The following is a 19233-nucleotide window of genomic DNA, read 5'->3' as shown; positions in this document are numbered from 1 at the left end:
ACTCTCCAAGATTTAGAAATCTTTGAAGCATGGGCTTTTATGTGTGAAATTGTCACAGTTAAATAGAAATAAAGGAAACAGGGCAAAAAGCCTAACCAGGTCAAGTTTGCCTCTTGTTACTGCAACTATGTAGCATTTAGTCCAGGCCTTCCGCTTGTTAAGGTTTTATGTTAGATCACCAGACATCCTTTCCTCAAAGTTTCTTTGAATCTCCTCCAAATAAAGGAGCTCTTCAGGGTTTTCTGAGTGCATGTTTAGAAAGCAGGCTGGAGGATCTGCACAGGCAGTGAGGGGAGCGGCAGTAGTCAAGAACTGGTGGACCCCTCAACCCTTCCCTCTGGATCTGTTCCTTTTTCTTCACCCACAGTAACTCCCCCTTGAGACTTCAAAGCTCTCTGATGGCATTTACCATACTACCTTATGTTAAAAAAGACTTTTTTTAAGCTTCACTTTTGGTCAATTTTATTTTTAAATCTCTCAGGCTGTTTCTTTGTGAGCAACTAATTCAACCACTTTGATATAGCCTGACTCAATCAATCCTGAGACAAGTCCACTCAAACAAGCTGGTTGGTTAGATATAAGGGAAAAGTGCTAAAAGAACAGAAAAAAAGGGAAAGGAAAGGAAAAGAAAGAAAAGTGCATACTTTTGTGACCAAACTGTCATCTTTCTATTGATAATACAGGCAAAACAGACATACTAGTTATAAAAAATAATGCTGTGAATTATGTTTTTTGAAAAGATACATGCACCCCAATGTTCACTGCAGCACTATTTACAATAGCCAAGACATGGAGGCAACCTAAATGTCCATCAACAGATGAATGGATAAAGAAGATGTGGTATATACATACAATGGAATATTAGCCATAAAAAAGAATAATGCCATTTGCAGCAACACGGATGGACCTAGAGATTATCATACTAAGTGAGGTAAGTCAGAGAAAGACAAATATCACATATCACTTATGTGAGATATAAAAAATGATACAAATGAACTTATATATAAAACAGAAACAGACTCACAGACATAGAAAACAAACTTATGTTTACTGAAAGAGAATGGGGGGAGGATAAATTAGGAGTTTGGGATTACCATACACACACTACTATATATAAAATAGATAAGCAACTAAAAAAATAATAATCTGTGAGCTCAGGGTGTGTCTGCATCCCCCTCCATCGATACCCCCCAGTCATATTCAACAAATGGATCTTCTTTATTCTTGATCCCAGGGCCCTTGATGGTGATTATTAATCCCCTGCCGGTAAGGCATTGCTTTATTTTTTTCTCTCAATCAAGTCCAGGTATTAGATTAGTTGGAAGTAAGTTTATCCTAATGGCTTATTATCTCTGCAGGCAACATCCTTCTTGACGAAGTGCTTAACCTGAACACAACTCTGCTAGATATATAACATTGCACAATCAATGAGTCAACTCATCTACATATATTGAGATAAGTAAATTTCTGTACACATTGAGTTTCCATCATCACCACCAAAGGAATTAGTTACAGCTTTTATCACAGCGTGTGCTGACCAGTGGTAAAGCTACTTAAGATACTGGATTATATTTTTTAAATCTTGGACATGTAAACCAAGAACCCTTTAACTTTTCATTTCAGATTCACTCATACTGCATATCATTATTCAAAATGAACAAAATCTATTATTTTGTCTCATGGGAGCTTTGAACACCCTGCATTATTGCATGTTATAGCTCCTACAATTATTAAAGGCAGATGCTATACAGAATCCTCCTGGAAGTAAGTTTATATGAATAGCTAAATTTTCCAGTTAGATGAAGCTTTATTAATTTAAGCAAATAACTTTATTTCAACCACGTTAGTTGGAAATTCGGAAAATAAGGTTCATATTCTCCATCTTCCTAAATAAAAGGTAATATGGTAATCATTTAGGAACATTATAAGCACAGTAAAATTTTGCTTATCGTCATACCTGAAATCATTTGCTGCTATATTAACTGGAGTTAGACTGATATGTTTTCCTATTAATAGATATGATTTTCACTGCTTTTCTGTATTATACTTGTTATCATCAGCCCTCACCTTACATTGTCGTGTGCTTGCCTGCATTAGCCCTTTTCTCCCCTTTCTATTTTGCTACCTCAAATTGATCATGTGTTTTGAGGCTAGATTACCAATCTTAATAGAACTGTGTTTACATTAAATGTAAATAGATGCTGTGTGAGAAACTGACTTTCTGAAAAAAATTCACAAGCTTTACTGCAGTGAGTGTAGTATTGAGGCTCGTTCTTCAGATGCCGTTTTGTTCCCTCCTGTGCTCTCCAGCTCATTCCCTTGGTGGGGGGCTGGGAGGCAGAGACTTTCAGGGTAAGTAATCTCTGAATAAATGAGTTATTACTAAAGGCAGAGCTCTGAGAATCTGGCATCTGACATTCCTTGGAATGTTTCAGAGTCCCAAATGCCACTTAAGAAGCACTGATATAAAAAAAGGTGGTCCATGTACGAAAAATGGGGCGGAATTAGTAAGGTGCTATTAACCTCTTGTACTGGCTGAAGAAAAATCACTCCATGATTTATGTGCATTTAGTTAATAGCATGCAAAAGTGGTTCAATTCTTGTCACATATGTGATATTCTGTGGTATTCAGATGCTCTCCCTGGAAACTGTATGTCTGAGGAAGAGAGAGAGAGTCATGTTGTCAGTGAACATTATAAACATATATGCTCAACAGGGGGTGAAAATGGGCTCTCAGGAGGAGAAAATCTTATCTTTATGTATAAAACACAGACAAATATAGACAGCAGATAAACAAATATATAGCATATCCGTGGTATTAAAATTTCATAGGCAGTAGTATTAGGAAACTAAGTTTAAGCAGACTCCTTGGGTGGGGGGACAACATGAAAATAAGGTTGAGAAACGCTGTTTTAAGACATGAAATATGAGAGTAGCCCCTCATAGTGAAGGACGGGGTGCTGGTAGACATGAGCACAAGCAGCAGGACCTGCAGGCCCCAGGTCTGTGTGTTCTCCAGACGGCCCCGTCTTCCTGTCCAGCCATCCTCTCGTTCACTCCCACGGCAGAACCACCTGCATTTCTCCAAGGTGGCATTCTGCTTCGTGATAAGAGAACACATGCTGGTCCTTTGACCAGGGATTCTCTCCTCCCCCTTTCTTACCTGCTGACTCATCCCTCAATACCCAACTCAAGTATCACCTCACCCAGGGAGCTTTCTAGACATGTGCAAAGCAACAACAAACGCACAAATCTAAAGAAAGCAGGGTAAACTGATAACAGGGATGTTGAGCCATTTAAGGATGCTGACTTTGAGCAGAGACCTGAAGGAAGTGAGAGGGACCCATAGGAATATTTATGGGAAAAGTGTTTGAGGTAGAAACAAATGCCCTGAGACCAAAGCAGGTTTGTCAGACTCATGAAAGAGCTCGACGTAGGTATACCCAGCAACAGAGAAGGAAAGTCCCAAGAAATTAGGCTGGAAAGGTGATGAGAAGTCATAACAATATGGATCATATGGGGCACTGCAGTGTTAGAACCTCAAATTTTCTACCAACTATGATGGAAAATTGTTGGAGCATTTACAGGAGAGTGAACCATGAGCTGATTTGTGGACTTAAGGCTCCCTACTGGCTTCTGTATGAAGAATTCAGTGAAGAGGTAAATAATCAAAGCAGGAGGCCAGTAAGAAGGCTAATGGGATAGAGAAGTGAAAATGATGGCTGCTTGGACTAGTGCGTTAGCACCTAAGTAGGTGAGAAATGGCCTAGAATTCTATGCCCCTTCCATATATACCTGGACACATGAAAAACTACTCCCTAAATTTCAAAAGTCAGTTCAAGTACCCAGGGAAGTCCCTGGTGGTCCAGTGGTTACGATTCTGCACTTTCACTGCCAAGGGCCTGGGTTTGATCCCTGGAAGGGGAACTAAGATCCCGCAAGCTGCGTGGTGTGGCCAAAAAAAGAAAAGGAAAAAAAGGTATCAAGTACCCAAACTGCTAGAAACCTTGTCCAACTACCCCTGATTGACGAGCATCTTCCTCCTCAAATCTCCTAATTCTTTTTGTATTCTTCCATTACTGCACTTTCCTCATTCGATTGTAATTACTTATTCATGTATCTATCTTCCATGCCACACTACAAGCTCTGTAAAGGTTAATTCTATGTGTCAACTTGACTGGGCCATAGGGTGCCCAGATATTTGGTTAAACACTATTTCTGGGTGTGTCTGCAAGAGTGTTTCTGGATGAGATTAACATTTGAATTGGTAGACAGAGGAAAGCAGATCATCTTCCCCAATGTAGGTGGGCCTCATCCAATTTGCTGAAGGCCTGAATAGAATGAAAAACTGAATGAGAAAGAATGGAATTATTGGCAATTATATAAACATCTTGTTCAGTATCTAGTGATGCGTCCTGGTGTCTCTATGCTATAGTTTTTCTAGTACAAGAGGCACTGATTTGGACTAGACTTCTCTGAGGTTGAGGATCATAGGAATACATTTCTGGGGTGATGCCAAGAGCACGGTGATTGGGTACGTCAGCCTCAGTGGGCCTTCATGACCCTTTGGAGCATAGCACACTGTTCATTATTTTTAACCAAAATTGTCCACTCTTTGTTGCTGAAACTGCGACAGACCTACTGTTAGTTTAATTTTTTAAAAAAGCATTCTGGGTTATTTTCCTAGTTATAGTGATATGTCTGTACTCCTCTATTCTTCCAAGTGTCCTTTGAAATGATCACTTGTGTTTTAATAACTGAATAAATAGGATCAAGGTACCAAGTACAATAAGCTATTGGGTGCTGCCACCTCAAAGCGTTTTTAGAACAGAGCCAAGCATAAATGAACACACAGACAAGTAACCAACTAGACCCATGACTTCGGCCTAACTAGCACAATGTGCTGACTCAGCTCAGCAACCACCAATAAGAAAACACTTTCCTGATAGAGACACATGGGAAAACCCCCCACTGCTCAGCATGTTGGATGAAGAGAAGCTTGATTTTCCAACCAGTTAGCCTCTCTTTCATCAGGCTGACAGAATACTGTTAAAACTATTTAGCATAATATTTACCTTCATTGCTTCCTACTGTGAAAGACATAGTGTTTCTTGTTCTCATCCCTTTGTTCTTTTCCTTTGTAGACACTGGATGGTGAACTTCTGTTGAAAACTGGCAGAAGAGGTGCACTGGTTTTCCCTTTTGGCTCACACTCTGTTACACAGACAGTCTTGTTCTAGTCACCTCCTTTCTCCCACCCACTCCTCACTTGGGATTTCAGAAAACCTTCTGTCTTCATGTAAATCTAATCAAGGCTTTTTGAATGATTCCCAAACACTGTGGCAAACATTAAAAGTACAAAATATTAGTGGGGAGGCTGTGACTTTTAGGTCTTCAGAATCAGTGGGCTCATTTTTCTCGTCTTTGCCATCCTTTCAACACATACCAAAGAGGTCTCTGGCTTTAAAGAGATGTTGTGTTTGCTGATCAGAGGTAGAACAGGTAGAAGTTCACTGAGTTATTCTGAAAATGAAGGAACACTCCCTCCCCAAGGCCCAAGTACCACAGCTTCTTATAGTGTTGTTTGATGAGTGGGATCTTGTGGGATCTCATACTTACAACTTGTAACTTTTGTTTTTCTAATGGTGAGGGTATTTTTTGGCCAGGGAAACCCAAAAAAGGGGGTGGGGGGAATAAAAGAAAGAACAGAACCTGAAGTGGAAATGTACCTACTCATGGAGTGCTGGTCCTGGGCCCTCCATGGGAAGCTGGTGAAAGGAGGAGCCCTCAGCTCCACCAGCCTCTCATTTTAAAAGGCCCTCCTTCATCCTCCCTAGCCAGAGGTACTGTCTTCACACTCCCCAGCCTTTGCCCAGTTTCCCTACCAAAGCCTCTTTACAGAGCCAACAGAAAGTGTGACAATGTGGAATATTAGAAACAGCACCCCATGTACAATCAGCTGAGTCCTGGTCCCAAAGTCAACATTTACTAGTGGTGTTTTAGGGCGAATGGTTCAACTCTGAACCGCTGTTTCCTAATCTATAAAATGGGGATCTCCTCCCTCATGAGGAGGGAGATTAGGAAACGAACGAGGAGAGAGATCTCCATTTTATAGATTCACAAACTATTTTTAGGGTCAAGCAAGAAAATGCATAGGTGTGTCCTATAAAATCTAAGTATCCTGCAAATATAAGACACAATCAATTTCCATTTGATTACCTTGCAAATGGTGCTCAATGGGTACTCCAAATCATTGCTAAATGACGGCACTGTCTCATTTGTCAATGGTTATCATTCTGAGAGATAGTTGCAATTCCTCAGGGGTAAATCTGACATAATTGGAAGGAGAAACTTAACTACCAAAGTCATTCTGTTTTCAGTCAGTTGAATAATCAAATGGCACCTTAAAATCAATTATTAGATGCCATGGGGCTGGTACCATGTCAGTAACCTCAAACTGTAGACCAAACTGGCCATGTTAATGGGCATGACGCTGTAGCCAATTATAGTTCCATGACCAAAGAGTTCCAACCCCACGAGTTCCATTATATACCAGAGAGGCCGGAAAGTATAACAAAACAACAAATTGCATTTCTACCATTCCCTTGAAACTGTGATAGGCATGTAACTTATTTGCCAAGAAGCTGAACCCACAGTGAGGTTTGGCTACAGACTTGGTTGCACAAGTAATGAACACATGCTTTATGGCAAACACAGTGGCAAAGGCATCTGGGTTTCCAGGGTCAGCTGTGGCAGAGTTCCAGCAGCCAATACCGTGATTTGCTTGAGTCTGAACCTTGGAATGACGGAGAAATCACTGTATTTGACAGAGTCTACCTAAGAAATGATTATGTCTTCCTCCATTAGAGATAAGGGGCTAAGAGTCAGATGGTATGGTAAGGACAAGTGAAATTATATTTTTGTACAACAAAGCTTGTGACTATGAAAAATCCTACTTACTACCTCATCTGTCTTGAAGATGGCTCCATATCAATACATATAGATTGATCACATTTCTTTACTTTGCTAAGATATACTGCACTTTTTTTCTACTATGGCACCTCCATATATCACTGAAAACTTGGCAAGAATCATTTTTAGTAGCTGCACAAGATTTCATTGTACATATACACCATGATTTATGGATCCATGGCTTCATTTTTACACGTTTCTGTAACACTTTTTGGCTACACTAACAACTCTGGGCTAAAAATTCTTTTGACATTTTAAATTATTTCCTACAAAATATCCATAATCAAGCTTTATGTTAATACTTTTGGTCATTTCCATATTCTATAAGACTTTAATTTAGAAAAAGAAAAGATTTCCAAAGAATATTCCTTATACTAAAAATCCTCAGTTACAAGAGAAACTGGCAATGAAATAGCCCCTTTTATAGCATTCTACAAAACAAATTTTACAACCGTTTTGATTTATATTTGTCCAGAAAACATTTTGTTTACCCTCTGTTTGACTCTGAGGTAAATGAGTTCAGAGAGAACAGAGAACCTATAAACGCTCTCCGTGCTGGCTGCCAGGACCAGGTTGGGAGTCTTATCCCCACAGGTCTCTTGGGCTCTTTGTCTGCGCTTTAGTTCCTGCTTGGGGGGCTGCCTCTCACCCATCCCACCTTCACCCTCTCCCTCCCATCTCTTGGGAGACTGACCTCTCAGACACATACCATGCCTGGAAGGCCAATGCCATAGGCCAGGTGCCAAGTCACTGCATGAATCTCTAGAGAAGAACTATACTGATGAAACCATTGAAATAGACCATTTGATCATTAAGCTGGTCATCAAGGCCCTTCTGGAAGTGATTCAGTCAGGCAGCAAAAACACTGAACTTGCTGTCATGAGGGGAGATCAACCCCTCAAGATTTTAAATCTTGAAGAAGTTGAGAAATATGATGCTGAAATTGAAAAAGAAGAAACAAAAGAAAGCATCATGATGAATAAAATTGTGCTTGTGGCAATTTTTAAATTCAAATTATGGATGATTCTTAAAATGGCCTGCAGGCATTTCCATGCCATTTCTCCATACTGCCCAAGTCCTATGATAAACTTCCATTTTTTAATCTTAAAAAAAATTAGAGGGGCTTCCCTGGTGGTGCAGTGGTTAAGAATCCATCTGCCAATGCAGGGGACATGGGTTCCAGCCCTGGTCCAGGAAGATCCCACATGCCATGGAGTAACTAAGCCCATGCACCACAACTACTGAGCCTGCACTCTAGAGCCTGCAAGCCACAACTACTGAGCCTGCACACCACAAGTACTGAGCCTGCGCACCACAACTACTGAAGCCCGCACACCTAGAGCCCATGCTCCACAACAAGAGGAGCCACCACAATGAGAAGCCTGCACACTGCAACAGAGTAGCCCCCACTTGCTGCAACTAGAGAAAGCCAGCACGCAGCAACGAAGACCCAACGCAGCCCAAAATAAATAAATAAATAAACAAACAAATAAATAAAAAATAAAATAATAGATTTAGAGACTGAAGGGTAGAAGTCTGCAGGGAAGGGAGGGAGAAGAAGAATGAGGACGGAAGAGGGAAAATGGGGGGATAGGAGAGAAAATAATGAGAATGGTAAAGAGGGAGGAGAGAGGAGTAAAGGGGAGAAGTTAGAGAAATAAGCTACATCCAAATACCCTCCTCAGACTTCTTCAAATAACCCCATCTCTTGTTTGATAATTTTGAAGGTTTTTTCTTTTTAAAACAACTTCCGGGGGTTTTTTGTTTTGTTTTTTTAAAGATTTATTTATTTATTAAAAAAATTCTTTTTGGTTGCATCAGGTCTTAGTTGCAGCACTCGGGATCTTCATTGTGGTGCATGGGCTTCTCTCTAGTTGTGGCTTGCAGGTTTTCTCTAGTTGTAGCACGCAGGCTCCAGGGCACGTGGGCCCTAGTTGAAGCACACAAGCTCAGTAGTTGTGGCACGTGGGATCTTAGTTCCCTGACCAGGGATCGAACCCACATCCCCTCCATTGTAAGGTGGATTCTTTATCACTGGACCACCAGGGAAGTCCCACTTTGGAGGTTTTTTGTTTGATTGATTGCTTGTTTGGTTAGTTTCATTTTTGTTTGTTGGATTTGTTTTTTAATTAAAAGTTGTTTTATTTTCTTTTGTTGCAAGGACTGCAAGCTTTCCATCGATAGCAAACTGTAGATCTTCTCTCAGATAAAGCATTTCTGCTTCTCTTCACCTTCTTTTCATTCCCTGTGGCAGGTGGAGTGGTCACGCAGTGCTGGCAATGTCAATGTCAAGGCTGTCATGTTTGCAGTCCACTCATTTGACGAGTGTCTGACTAGACAGAAACAGCTCTGCCCCACCATAAGTCAGAGGCTAACCGGCTCACAGGGAAGAGGAGGCCTAGACCTGCAGACTAGCCTTACTTTCGTCTTTTTGCATATGTGAAATAATTAAGTCAATGTTCTTTGAAGTCAATTTGTAACTGCTTCAGAATATGGATTGTGTAAATAATGAAATAACTTTTTATCACTTCAAAAACAAAGAATACTGATGTTTTACTTTAAAACAGCATGAAATAGGGCTTCCCTGGTGGCGCAGTGGTTGAGGGTCCGCCTGCCGATGCAGGGGACACGGCTTCGTGCCCCGGTCCAGGAAGATCCCACATGCCGCGGAACGGCTGGGCCCGTGAGCCATGGCCGCTGAGCCTGCGCGTCCGGAGCCTGTGCTCCGCGGCGGGAGAGGCCACAACAGTGAGAGGCCCGCGTACCGCAACAAAAAAAAAACAAACAAAAAAAAACCCAAAACAAAAAAACTGTATAGAAGTCAGTATAGGAAGGCCAGGACGAACTTTAATCCTGGGAGCAGCACCGCGTTGGTGAGTGGGGGGCTGTGCAGAGACGAGGGAAAGGGAGAGAAAGAGAAAGACGGGGAAGAGAAGAAGGAAGGATGAAGACCTTTCCCGCACTCCCCTCCAACTCGTAGAATCCCAGACTTTGACACATCCTGCAAAATCAGAACATGCCTCCTCAATGATACTGATAAATGAGCCATTCTTCATAGTAAAGTATACGTACTTCTGTATGAAAACTTCCTCATACCCCAAAGGAGAAAAGGATACCACTTGTTTTTGATATAATATCTCTAATTAGGGTATTGTTAGAATCGCCAAGGAACTTCATTTTATTTTATTATGGTCTGATAAAATAAACCTCAATACCATGAAGAAAGAAATGGATGCCTTCTCTGTCAATAAAATATAAAGAATCGTGAATGATGTAAGATTTAGGACATATAAGGATTTCCAAATTTTCAAAAGAAACTAGCTCTTAAAGTACCAAAAGTGACAGAAATATTCATTGATGCAGGTCATGAAGATAGGTTTCAACCTCAAGTTATAAGATTGGTGAAATATGGATTTCTATCACTGTGATAGAAAAATTATAAACTGAGATCTTGCTATTCTGATGTAAAACATCTAACTGCGTAGTCATTCCTTGAATGTGATGCTCATAACTGACTTAACCGCTTAGAGCTCTGACAACTACTTTGGAAGCATTACCCTTCCTAAGGATCAGGATGGCCTAAAGGTTGCACCACGCACTTTTAATCTGCTGCTTTTTGCGTGTGTAAAAAACTTGATTCTTTTTACTTCTCAAGTATAAAATTCTTATTTTCCATTTTTTTCTGGAACAATTCTCTTCAAATTTTTTGCAATCTTGAGATTATTAATAACCTACTTTTAAAAAATCGCTCTGGGGAATTCCCTGGTGGTCCAATGGTTAGGACTCAGCACCTTCACTGTGGTGGCCCGGATTCAGTCCCTGGTCAGGGAACTAAGATCCCGCAAGCCGCCAGGCTCGGCCAAAAAATAAAAAATATGAAAAAGTCTCTCTGCTTTCTAATTTTTCACAGAACCATATTATTCTAAAATTCCTCTTTTCTCTTTCTTATTATTCCACATATGTAAAACGGTGACTCCAAGGGAGTAGGTAGGATATCAAAAGATCTGCAGTGAAATCTCGGGTTGATTACCTACAAACTATGTGATCTCAGGCAGGTCAGTTAAGGTCTGATCCATCCTTCCTCTGCTCGTGCATAAAATGAAGATCATTGTAACTGCCTCACCAAAGCCTTAAAAGAGGAATATAAGTTAGAGCACTTTGTAAACCACAGAGCGATTTCAAATCTAAGGTATTATCTGGGGGCTCTTCTTTGTCCTGTCTGCCAAACTGGAGCCTTCCCTTTGACTCTTTGACTCCATGTTCTCTCAAAGTTTCTATATTGAAGAGAAATAGATCCACAGCTCCTGTCCTGACCTCTGTCCCTAGCTTCAGACACTCTCCCTGGCCATGTAGATATTACGAATCCTCAAGGTCACGGGACTCTTTTCTATGTCTTTGCATGGCCAACTGGCACAAAACTAGGCCAACTGTATCTGTTCACTTATAACTTAAACATAAACTCAAATTTAGCATATTGATTTTAACCATTTTTCCCCAAACCCAATTTCTTTCCAAATTTTCCCATTTTTCATAAATGTCACCAACACCCTGGAGCCATCTGGGAATCCAAGTCATCGTTGTTCCTTTCTTCTCACTTTCAATACCCAGTCTGGAACCAATTATTTTCAATTCATTCTTTTCTGCCTCTTTGGCACCTATAGACTCCTTTTTAGCTCCCTACCACCATCCTGGTTTAGACTTTTATTGCTTCCTGTCAGGACAATTTCAACAGTCCCTTAGTTTATTTCCCCAACCACATGCAGCCTTTAACTCATCTAGTATTGATATACTGCTGCCACATTCCTTTTCTGAAGGAACTGTAGAATGAATCTGAGAGTGAAGGCCTATACAAGTTCAGATTTTTCTGAGTTTGTCTGGTATTTGCACAAGAAACTCAAGATTTTAAAAGGATGTGGCCACCTGAAACGATGGTAAATTCTCAAAAGTTGTGGTAGGCAGCCTCTAAAATGGCTCCAGTGATCTTTCCTTCCTGGTATTCATGTCCTTGTGTAATTCTCTCCCCCTTGCATGAGGCCTGGACCAACTGATTTGCTTCTAACAGACAGAATATGACAAAAGTGATGAGCTGTCACTTCAGAGATTAGTTTACAAAAGAAAGTGACGGATGTTCTGCTGGCTCTCAGTCACTCTCTCCCTCATGTGCTCTGAGAGAAGCCAGCTGCCGTGTTGTGAGCTGCCCTAGGACAGGCCAACCTGACAAGGAAATGGTATCTCTGGTCAACAGGAGACCTGAGCCCTCCTATGGGTAAGCCTTGATATGAGACCACAGCCCTTGCTGACACCTTGACTATAACCTGATGAGGAACCCTAGGTCAGAGGACCCAGCTAAGCCATGCCTTGATTCCTGACTGGCAGAAACCACGAGATAATAAATGCTTGTTCTTTTAAGCTGCTAAGTTTTGGAATAATTTGTTATGTAGCAGCATATAACTAATACAACAGTTTAGAGTGTGTAAATCAAGATTGTTTTCTGGCTTTCTCCCTCACCCCCTACAACTTGTGGTCAGAGCCCATGGGGAAATAGGCTGTGATAATTTTAGGGAAGCCCCTGAGAAGAGAGAGCTTGCTGCTTCATGGACCAAGTAACAGAGAGTAATATAAGTGGGATTTTAGCAATAAAATCCACTTTAGCAATAGGACTGAGAGGAGTTGGATGTTATGGACATCAGAAGCACATCAAAAGCAGGAGACTGGACCATGACCTGGGTGCCAAGCCACAACATCTATATCATGTTGATGTCATGGCAACAACACAGGACACATGCAGCCACTGTTAGGATTCATCATGCGGAGGTGGAGAGACAACAAGATTGGCAGGAAAAAACAATCAGAATCACTCATGATACACTCTAGAGTCTTCTTGAATAATTTAAGGAGAGCTGGCACCAAAGCCACATATCATCCTATTTGTTTCTCTTGTGCTACTGGGGCCCAATTCATCTTCCATGTAGCTAAGAGTGGAGATACAGACCTCACCTGCTCCCATCATGTCACGTTACTAATTTTGTTGCTTCCTTTTGAGTATTCCAATATTTGGCTTCTACTTCTATTCCCTGTCTCCAATACAGTCAAATGGATGTGAACACCCTCTCATAATCATTGTACTCACTCTCACTGGCCTTCCCACTGAATATAACGTTCTTCTCCCTCCTTACCTAATGTCCATCCTTTTGTAAACTTCAAAAGAAATTCTCCATATAGCATGCAAAATCAGTTTAAACAGTTTCTCTGTGAGTTTCTACCATGAAATTATAAAATATTAATCTACTAATTGAGTATAATATACCAACTTATTTAGAACAGAGCTAATATTGGTTAGACATTTTCAGAGACATATCTATGGCATGGCCACTCCCCTTAAAGTCTCAATCTAATTATTAAGACAAAAACTTCTCCTGTGAAGCAATCAGAAAACACAGACACGCTAAGTACATATTCTTGATCCTTTCAGAACAAGTCAAGTTGCTGCTTAAAAGTGCTCACCCTCTGCAGTGAAAGGAGAGATTAAAATGCTTTTGGCTGTTTCAAAGAGAATTTCTATTTTCACCCTCACCTTGACATTGACCATAAATGGGAATTTCCAGGCTCTAGTGGCGGCAAAGATGGTTGCCTGGAAATTAGTCCCTACTTGAAGCTGATTAACTAGAATTATTCCTGGTGAGTCATTCAGTCCTGCTGTTTCTCAGCTGTCTGTCACCAAATCTAGATGTTCGCATCCCAGAGAGAGGTCTTGAGAGAGTTGGAGTAATATCAGTCATATAACATCACCAACATATAAATTTAACATCATAACTTATCATGGGATACCTGCCAACACATTAATCCAGTCTATTTCCCAGGCCCTCTCTTCAATTAGACCCATATGATGTAAAAAGCAGAAGAATTGGGGCTTCCCTGGTGGCTCAGTGGTTGACAAACTGCCTGCCAACACATGGGACATGGGTTTGATCCCTGGTCCGGGAAGATCTCATGTGCCGCGGAGCAGCTAAGCCCGTGCGCCGGAACTACTGAGCCTGTGCTCTAGAGCCTGTGAGCCACAAATACTGAAGCCCGTGTGCCGGAACTACTGAGCCTGTGCTCTAGAGCCTGTGAGCCACAACTACTGAAGCCCGTGTGCCTAGAGCCCATGCTCCGCAACAAGAGAAGCCACTGCAATGAGAAGCCCAGGTACGGCAACGAAGAGTAGCCCCCGCTCACCGCAACTAGAGAAAGCCCGCGTGCAGCAACAAAGACCCAATGCAACCAAAAATAAATAAATTTATAAAAAAAATAAAGCAGAAGAATCGATATACTTTAAACTTGTTTCATAGGATAATTTCACTCCTTCACTAAATACTCCTTCATTTCTTATAACTTGCCTGCAATGCTTGTCCCTGGAAAAGAATATACTTATGCTTGGAAATAATTGCAAGTTGTAAATAACTGCGTAACAGGATATCTTGAAATATCATCTGATATAATTTTCACTTTTGGGGTAATTCCTGTTGTCCAACCATTTACCTGTCAAGGATGAAGTGGCCATTATTTCAGAGCATAAGCAGACCAGCCAAGAACAAAGAAGAAAGTGTTCATTTTTAAGTTTCAAAATAAACTTTAAGAAGTTAGGCAAAGATGCTCATGGAAGCTCAGTCTTCCTGTAACAACAGCCTTGCACCTGAGAAAGAAAAGGGCTTCCTAAATTCCTAAAGCTTCCCTTTAAAGATCAAGAATCATAAAGCATAGAGATTTGCTACAAGCCATGGGAAAGAAAGGATGTACATTGTGATCTTTTTAGATGCCATTTCTTGTCACACAGGGGGTGACAGCACGGAGAGTGGTGAGAGGAGAGAAGGAAAGATGAGGTGAGTGTGGAGACTCTGCTGATGTTTTGGCCCTGCCCCTTCCCAAGGTGAAAACCTTGACTGGGAGTGGGGACGGGACGGAGGGAAGGAGAGGTGGAGAGATCTGAGGGCAAATAGGATTTACACTTCTCTTCCCAGCTGGTACCAAAATGATCTGCATTGACATGGGGTAACTGCTGTTGGACAGAAACAGCAATTATCTGCGTTCAGGTGAGGAGAGGACTCAAGTGAGTATTTGCTCCTGCTTCTCCAAGATTTATGCAAGTCAAGGAGAGGTCCAGAAGTTCCCCACAGAGGGAACCAGTAGAAATGTTGAGAAGGTGTATGGATTCATGGATTCTTCAGGCAAGTAGCCAGATGCCACGACAGGGATCACAGACATCAGAAGCAACAGCTGCTGACTTGCCCTAAATACAAATAGAACGCACTGCTTTAGAGTATTGTAAAGCCCACAGAGAACGAAACACCCAGAGATGCTACAGAACACCCCAGGTCGGCATGTGGACCAGACAACCCTCCCTCTGACACCATGAGGTTTTAAAAGTTTCCTGGTGCCCAAATGCCATCTGGCCAGAAGAGAAGGAAAAAGGGGAGGGGAAGAAACTTTGAAAAACTGAGCATTATCCATGCCCCCCGCCAACCCGCAAATGAGTTAGTCTGAAAGAGACAAAGTTTCAAAAAAGAAAATTACCTTAAATTAGAAAAATCAAGGTTCTTGTACCCACCACCAATCCCTCCAGTCCTCTTCACCTCTTTCCCACAGAAGCAAGGTCTTCAAAGAAAGTTGAGCTCAGTCCCACTACTATCATTACCATTCTTCCATCTGAATCATGTCTATAAATCTGATAATCCCTACAATAACTTCTTCCTTTCCACATATATTCGGAGGAAAATGAGGAATATATAGGGTCCTAGGCTTTAGTGTTTAGTTCTGAAGCACAGTTTCACAACACAGTAAAAATCCATCATACACTATGAGAGGGGTCCAGAAACTTCAGTTGCATAAATGTCGGGGCAACAATTTGCTAAGTTAATGAAATAAGAGGTCTGGTGAGAGCTAGCCAATCACTGATCACATTATGTCCAAATTTACATCATATCCAAATTCACATCATATCCAAATTCATAATGTTTCAGGGGCTTCATCTGGAGGTAGTTAGAGTACCTGAAAAACATATTGGGATAAATCTTTATTTTAAAATAGCCAAGATGAAGACTGCACCATTTTTGATGAAACCACTTTCTTTCTTTTCTTTTCTTTTCTTTTCCTTTCCTTTCTTTCTTTTCTTTCTTTCTTTTTCTATCAGAGTGGTGAGCAGATCACCAACAGACTGTGGAAGGATTTTAGGTGGTGGTCTCCTATTTTTTTAAGTGTTTATAATACAATAGTATTCATTGTTTCTCATCCGAACAGATTAAAATCCTATAATACTCGATATACTAGACACACAGAAACCCCTGAGAGTTTTGTGAAAAGCTGACCCATTCTTTCCATCTGTGCTAGTGAGGAAAGTGATGGCTCAGGAAACGCCCAAGAGGAGTGCTTTCCAAGTTGGCCAACATGTGTAAAATGTGCTACAATATCTAAAGGTTTAGTCCTTTATCCTCAGACCACCCAAATAATACCTTTTCTTGAAACTGGTTTATTTTTTAAAATACTGATCAAAATACAACCTATCCCATTTTACAAACCCTGGAGAGAGAAAATGGAGTATTTCCTTCTCTTTTCTGAGCATCTGAACCCACCCCGGCTGCAACAGTCTTCTCAATCTCCTTCTCTTTGAATAGCGGCAAGTCTGCTTTGCCTTCAACTGAACAAAAATTTCAACAAAATCACTTTCATTTAACTTGTCACAACTGTACCCACTTCTCTCAAGCACGAGTCTACTTAATGCTGTTCACAGCTCTCACCATTCTATCATACTTGATGTGGGGGGAATGAACATACTGGCTGATGGAAACTGCCTCTTTTCCCCTCCAAGTTCCATTCCAAATCTCCTAGATCAGCATTTCAAGTCACGTCTGAATATTTAATCCCTATGAAGACAGAGGAGCCCTCCAAACATCTCCTATGGCACTCTCCAAAGCCATTAACTTATACCACCTCTGGTCTTAGACAATCAGATTCTCCCCAATTACAGATGAAGGAAAACTATGGTATTCTTCAGCAGAAACTCTCAGCAAGTAAGAGTCCTGACAATTCCCCACACACCCAGACAACAGAAACACTGCAGAGAAATATAAGTGTGACTGTGCTGTTGTTTAAAAGAAAAGTCATGTATTCCTGGGAGGCATTATGATTTTCTTCATCATAAATGTCAATTGACATTTGCTCCACAGATTATGAAGTTTTCAATTTGGCTAGTAATATTTACTTGATATAAAGCAAGGTTCTTTGTGCTGTTGGTAAGCAAAGTACAATCTTCATGCTCCCTGTGTGACAGTTTTATCACTGTTTTACAGATCATTGTAAAGGGGATATTTGAATACTCAAATAAAAGGGATTGAGCAAGTAGAGTGCCAAAAATAACAAATCTTCTCATAAATGAATACTGATAAAAAAGAATCAAAATCCTGGTAGCAAATTGTCTCAGACACCTCCCAATCATAAGTCAGAGCCAAAGGGAAAAGACAGTTGGGTGACAAGCAAGGAAGTTCCCACTATATGGATATTGGCAAATAGGCCACATAACCTCCGAAGCAGCTCTTTTACTCTGTTTATGGTTATTATGTTCCAATGGGAGTTAGGACACATTTAAGACTTTCCCATTATTTTTGTAAATGGTACATGTATTGCAAACCACTGATCAAGCTTACTAGTACTTTCCTTTTTTGGTGGAGATGAATATTTAGGAACAGTCCTCGCACTAGAACATCACGCTAAGAAGCTTGAGCCCATATAAAAGGCAAAATCAAGGCCATCATTTGCGTGTGCACAGGTAGCGCTTGTGGACCGGCCACTCTTCTGTTCTCCACGCTTTTGTCAGCATTTTAATAACTGTATTTTAAGGAAAACAGAGTGTACATGTTTCTAACTCATTTACACTTAAATGTTAATAATATTTTGCAAGAGTTCGTTGATATCCAAAGTAATTTTTGTACTAATGTCTTAGAACGGGGGACTTGAATCTGGCCTGTTTTAAATTATTTTTAGCACTCTTGCCCTCTCCTTCTCCCTTCAACATAAAGGGTTTCAGTCATTTTAAACATAGTCAAAACAGTTTCATAACCCTAATTTAACTTTTTAATATATTAATCTGGTGTCAAAGCTTCTATAAGCTAGCTGACAATAATGTAATTTGTTCAGCCTTTCTTTAATCTGTCATGTGCCCAATCAAATTAGACTGCAAATTTAGACTACGATTTTAGAAACAAAATAGCAACCACAGTATGGAAAACCAACATTTAATGAAAAGAATATGTTTTCTGATTTCAAGTTTTGAATTGACATCTAAACTATACATTAGTGAAGTAGACAGTTACTTAATAATACTTGGTGGCAATTGCTATGCAATATGATGATTTAAAAGAAAGGTTAACTGTTTTAATTTATTGTTGTATCAGTGAAAACTATCTTTATTTCATGAAAAGATTAGACATGTGGCCACTTAAAGAAGAGCTAGATGACTCAATTATTCATAAGCTGAAGACCTTCCATTTACTTTAACCTGTATTCGGACTCTTAGCTACTAGAATTCCTAGCTGTTTTATTTTTCCTGGAACTCACAGAAAATGGCATTAGTAGCTTTCATATCATCATTCACAACAATGAAGCAGTTTAAGACAAGTCTTTATTTTTGCACTGATAACTTCAGTGTCATCAGTTATACCTATGTTTTCCTAAGGAATCCTATGTGGGAATTCAAAACACTAAATGTTGTTTAAATGATTAAAATCCCTCCAGTGCTTCCATGTTGCTATTCTCTGAAGAAAACATGTGCTAAACATAGTAAAATCTATATAAAAATAATTACACAAGTTATAACTTGCATAGTAGTCTCATGCAATCCGAAAAAAAATAAACCAAACTATACAAAAGTGAAATTTTTAAAAATTGTTCAGACATTGGACAGAAATAAAAAAGATTTTTTGTTAGTACTAACTGGCACATCACATTAAAATGCCGAATTTCCAAAAATACCAGTGTTAGGGATAAGTCAAACCTGAACTTCTGGGGGGTGGGTCCCAGGCATCTGCGTTTTTTCAAAGAATCTCTGATGATGCTTATATGAAGGCACATTTGAAAATCACTGACTTACAGGAATAGAAATTAGAAACTAAACATAGGCTGGAGTAAGTTTGTAGAAAATACTAGCTGTAACAGGATTCAGTGCAAGGATCTGACCATGGTCTCGGGAGCCCGAGTGAAAGCATGTCAAAATTAGTTTTAAAACCTATA

Source organism: Neophocaena asiaeorientalis, unplaced genomic scaffold, assembly GCF_003031525.2.
Source record: "Neophocaena asiaeorientalis asiaeorientalis breed wild unplaced genomic scaffold, Neophocaena_asiaeorientalis_V1.1 scaffold116, whole genome shotgun sequence".
Taxonomy (NCBI): Eukaryota; Metazoa; Chordata; class Mammalia; order Artiodactyla; family Phocoenidae; genus Neophocaena; species Neophocaena asiaeorientalis.
Note: the sequence above shows the minus strand (reverse complement) of the source record.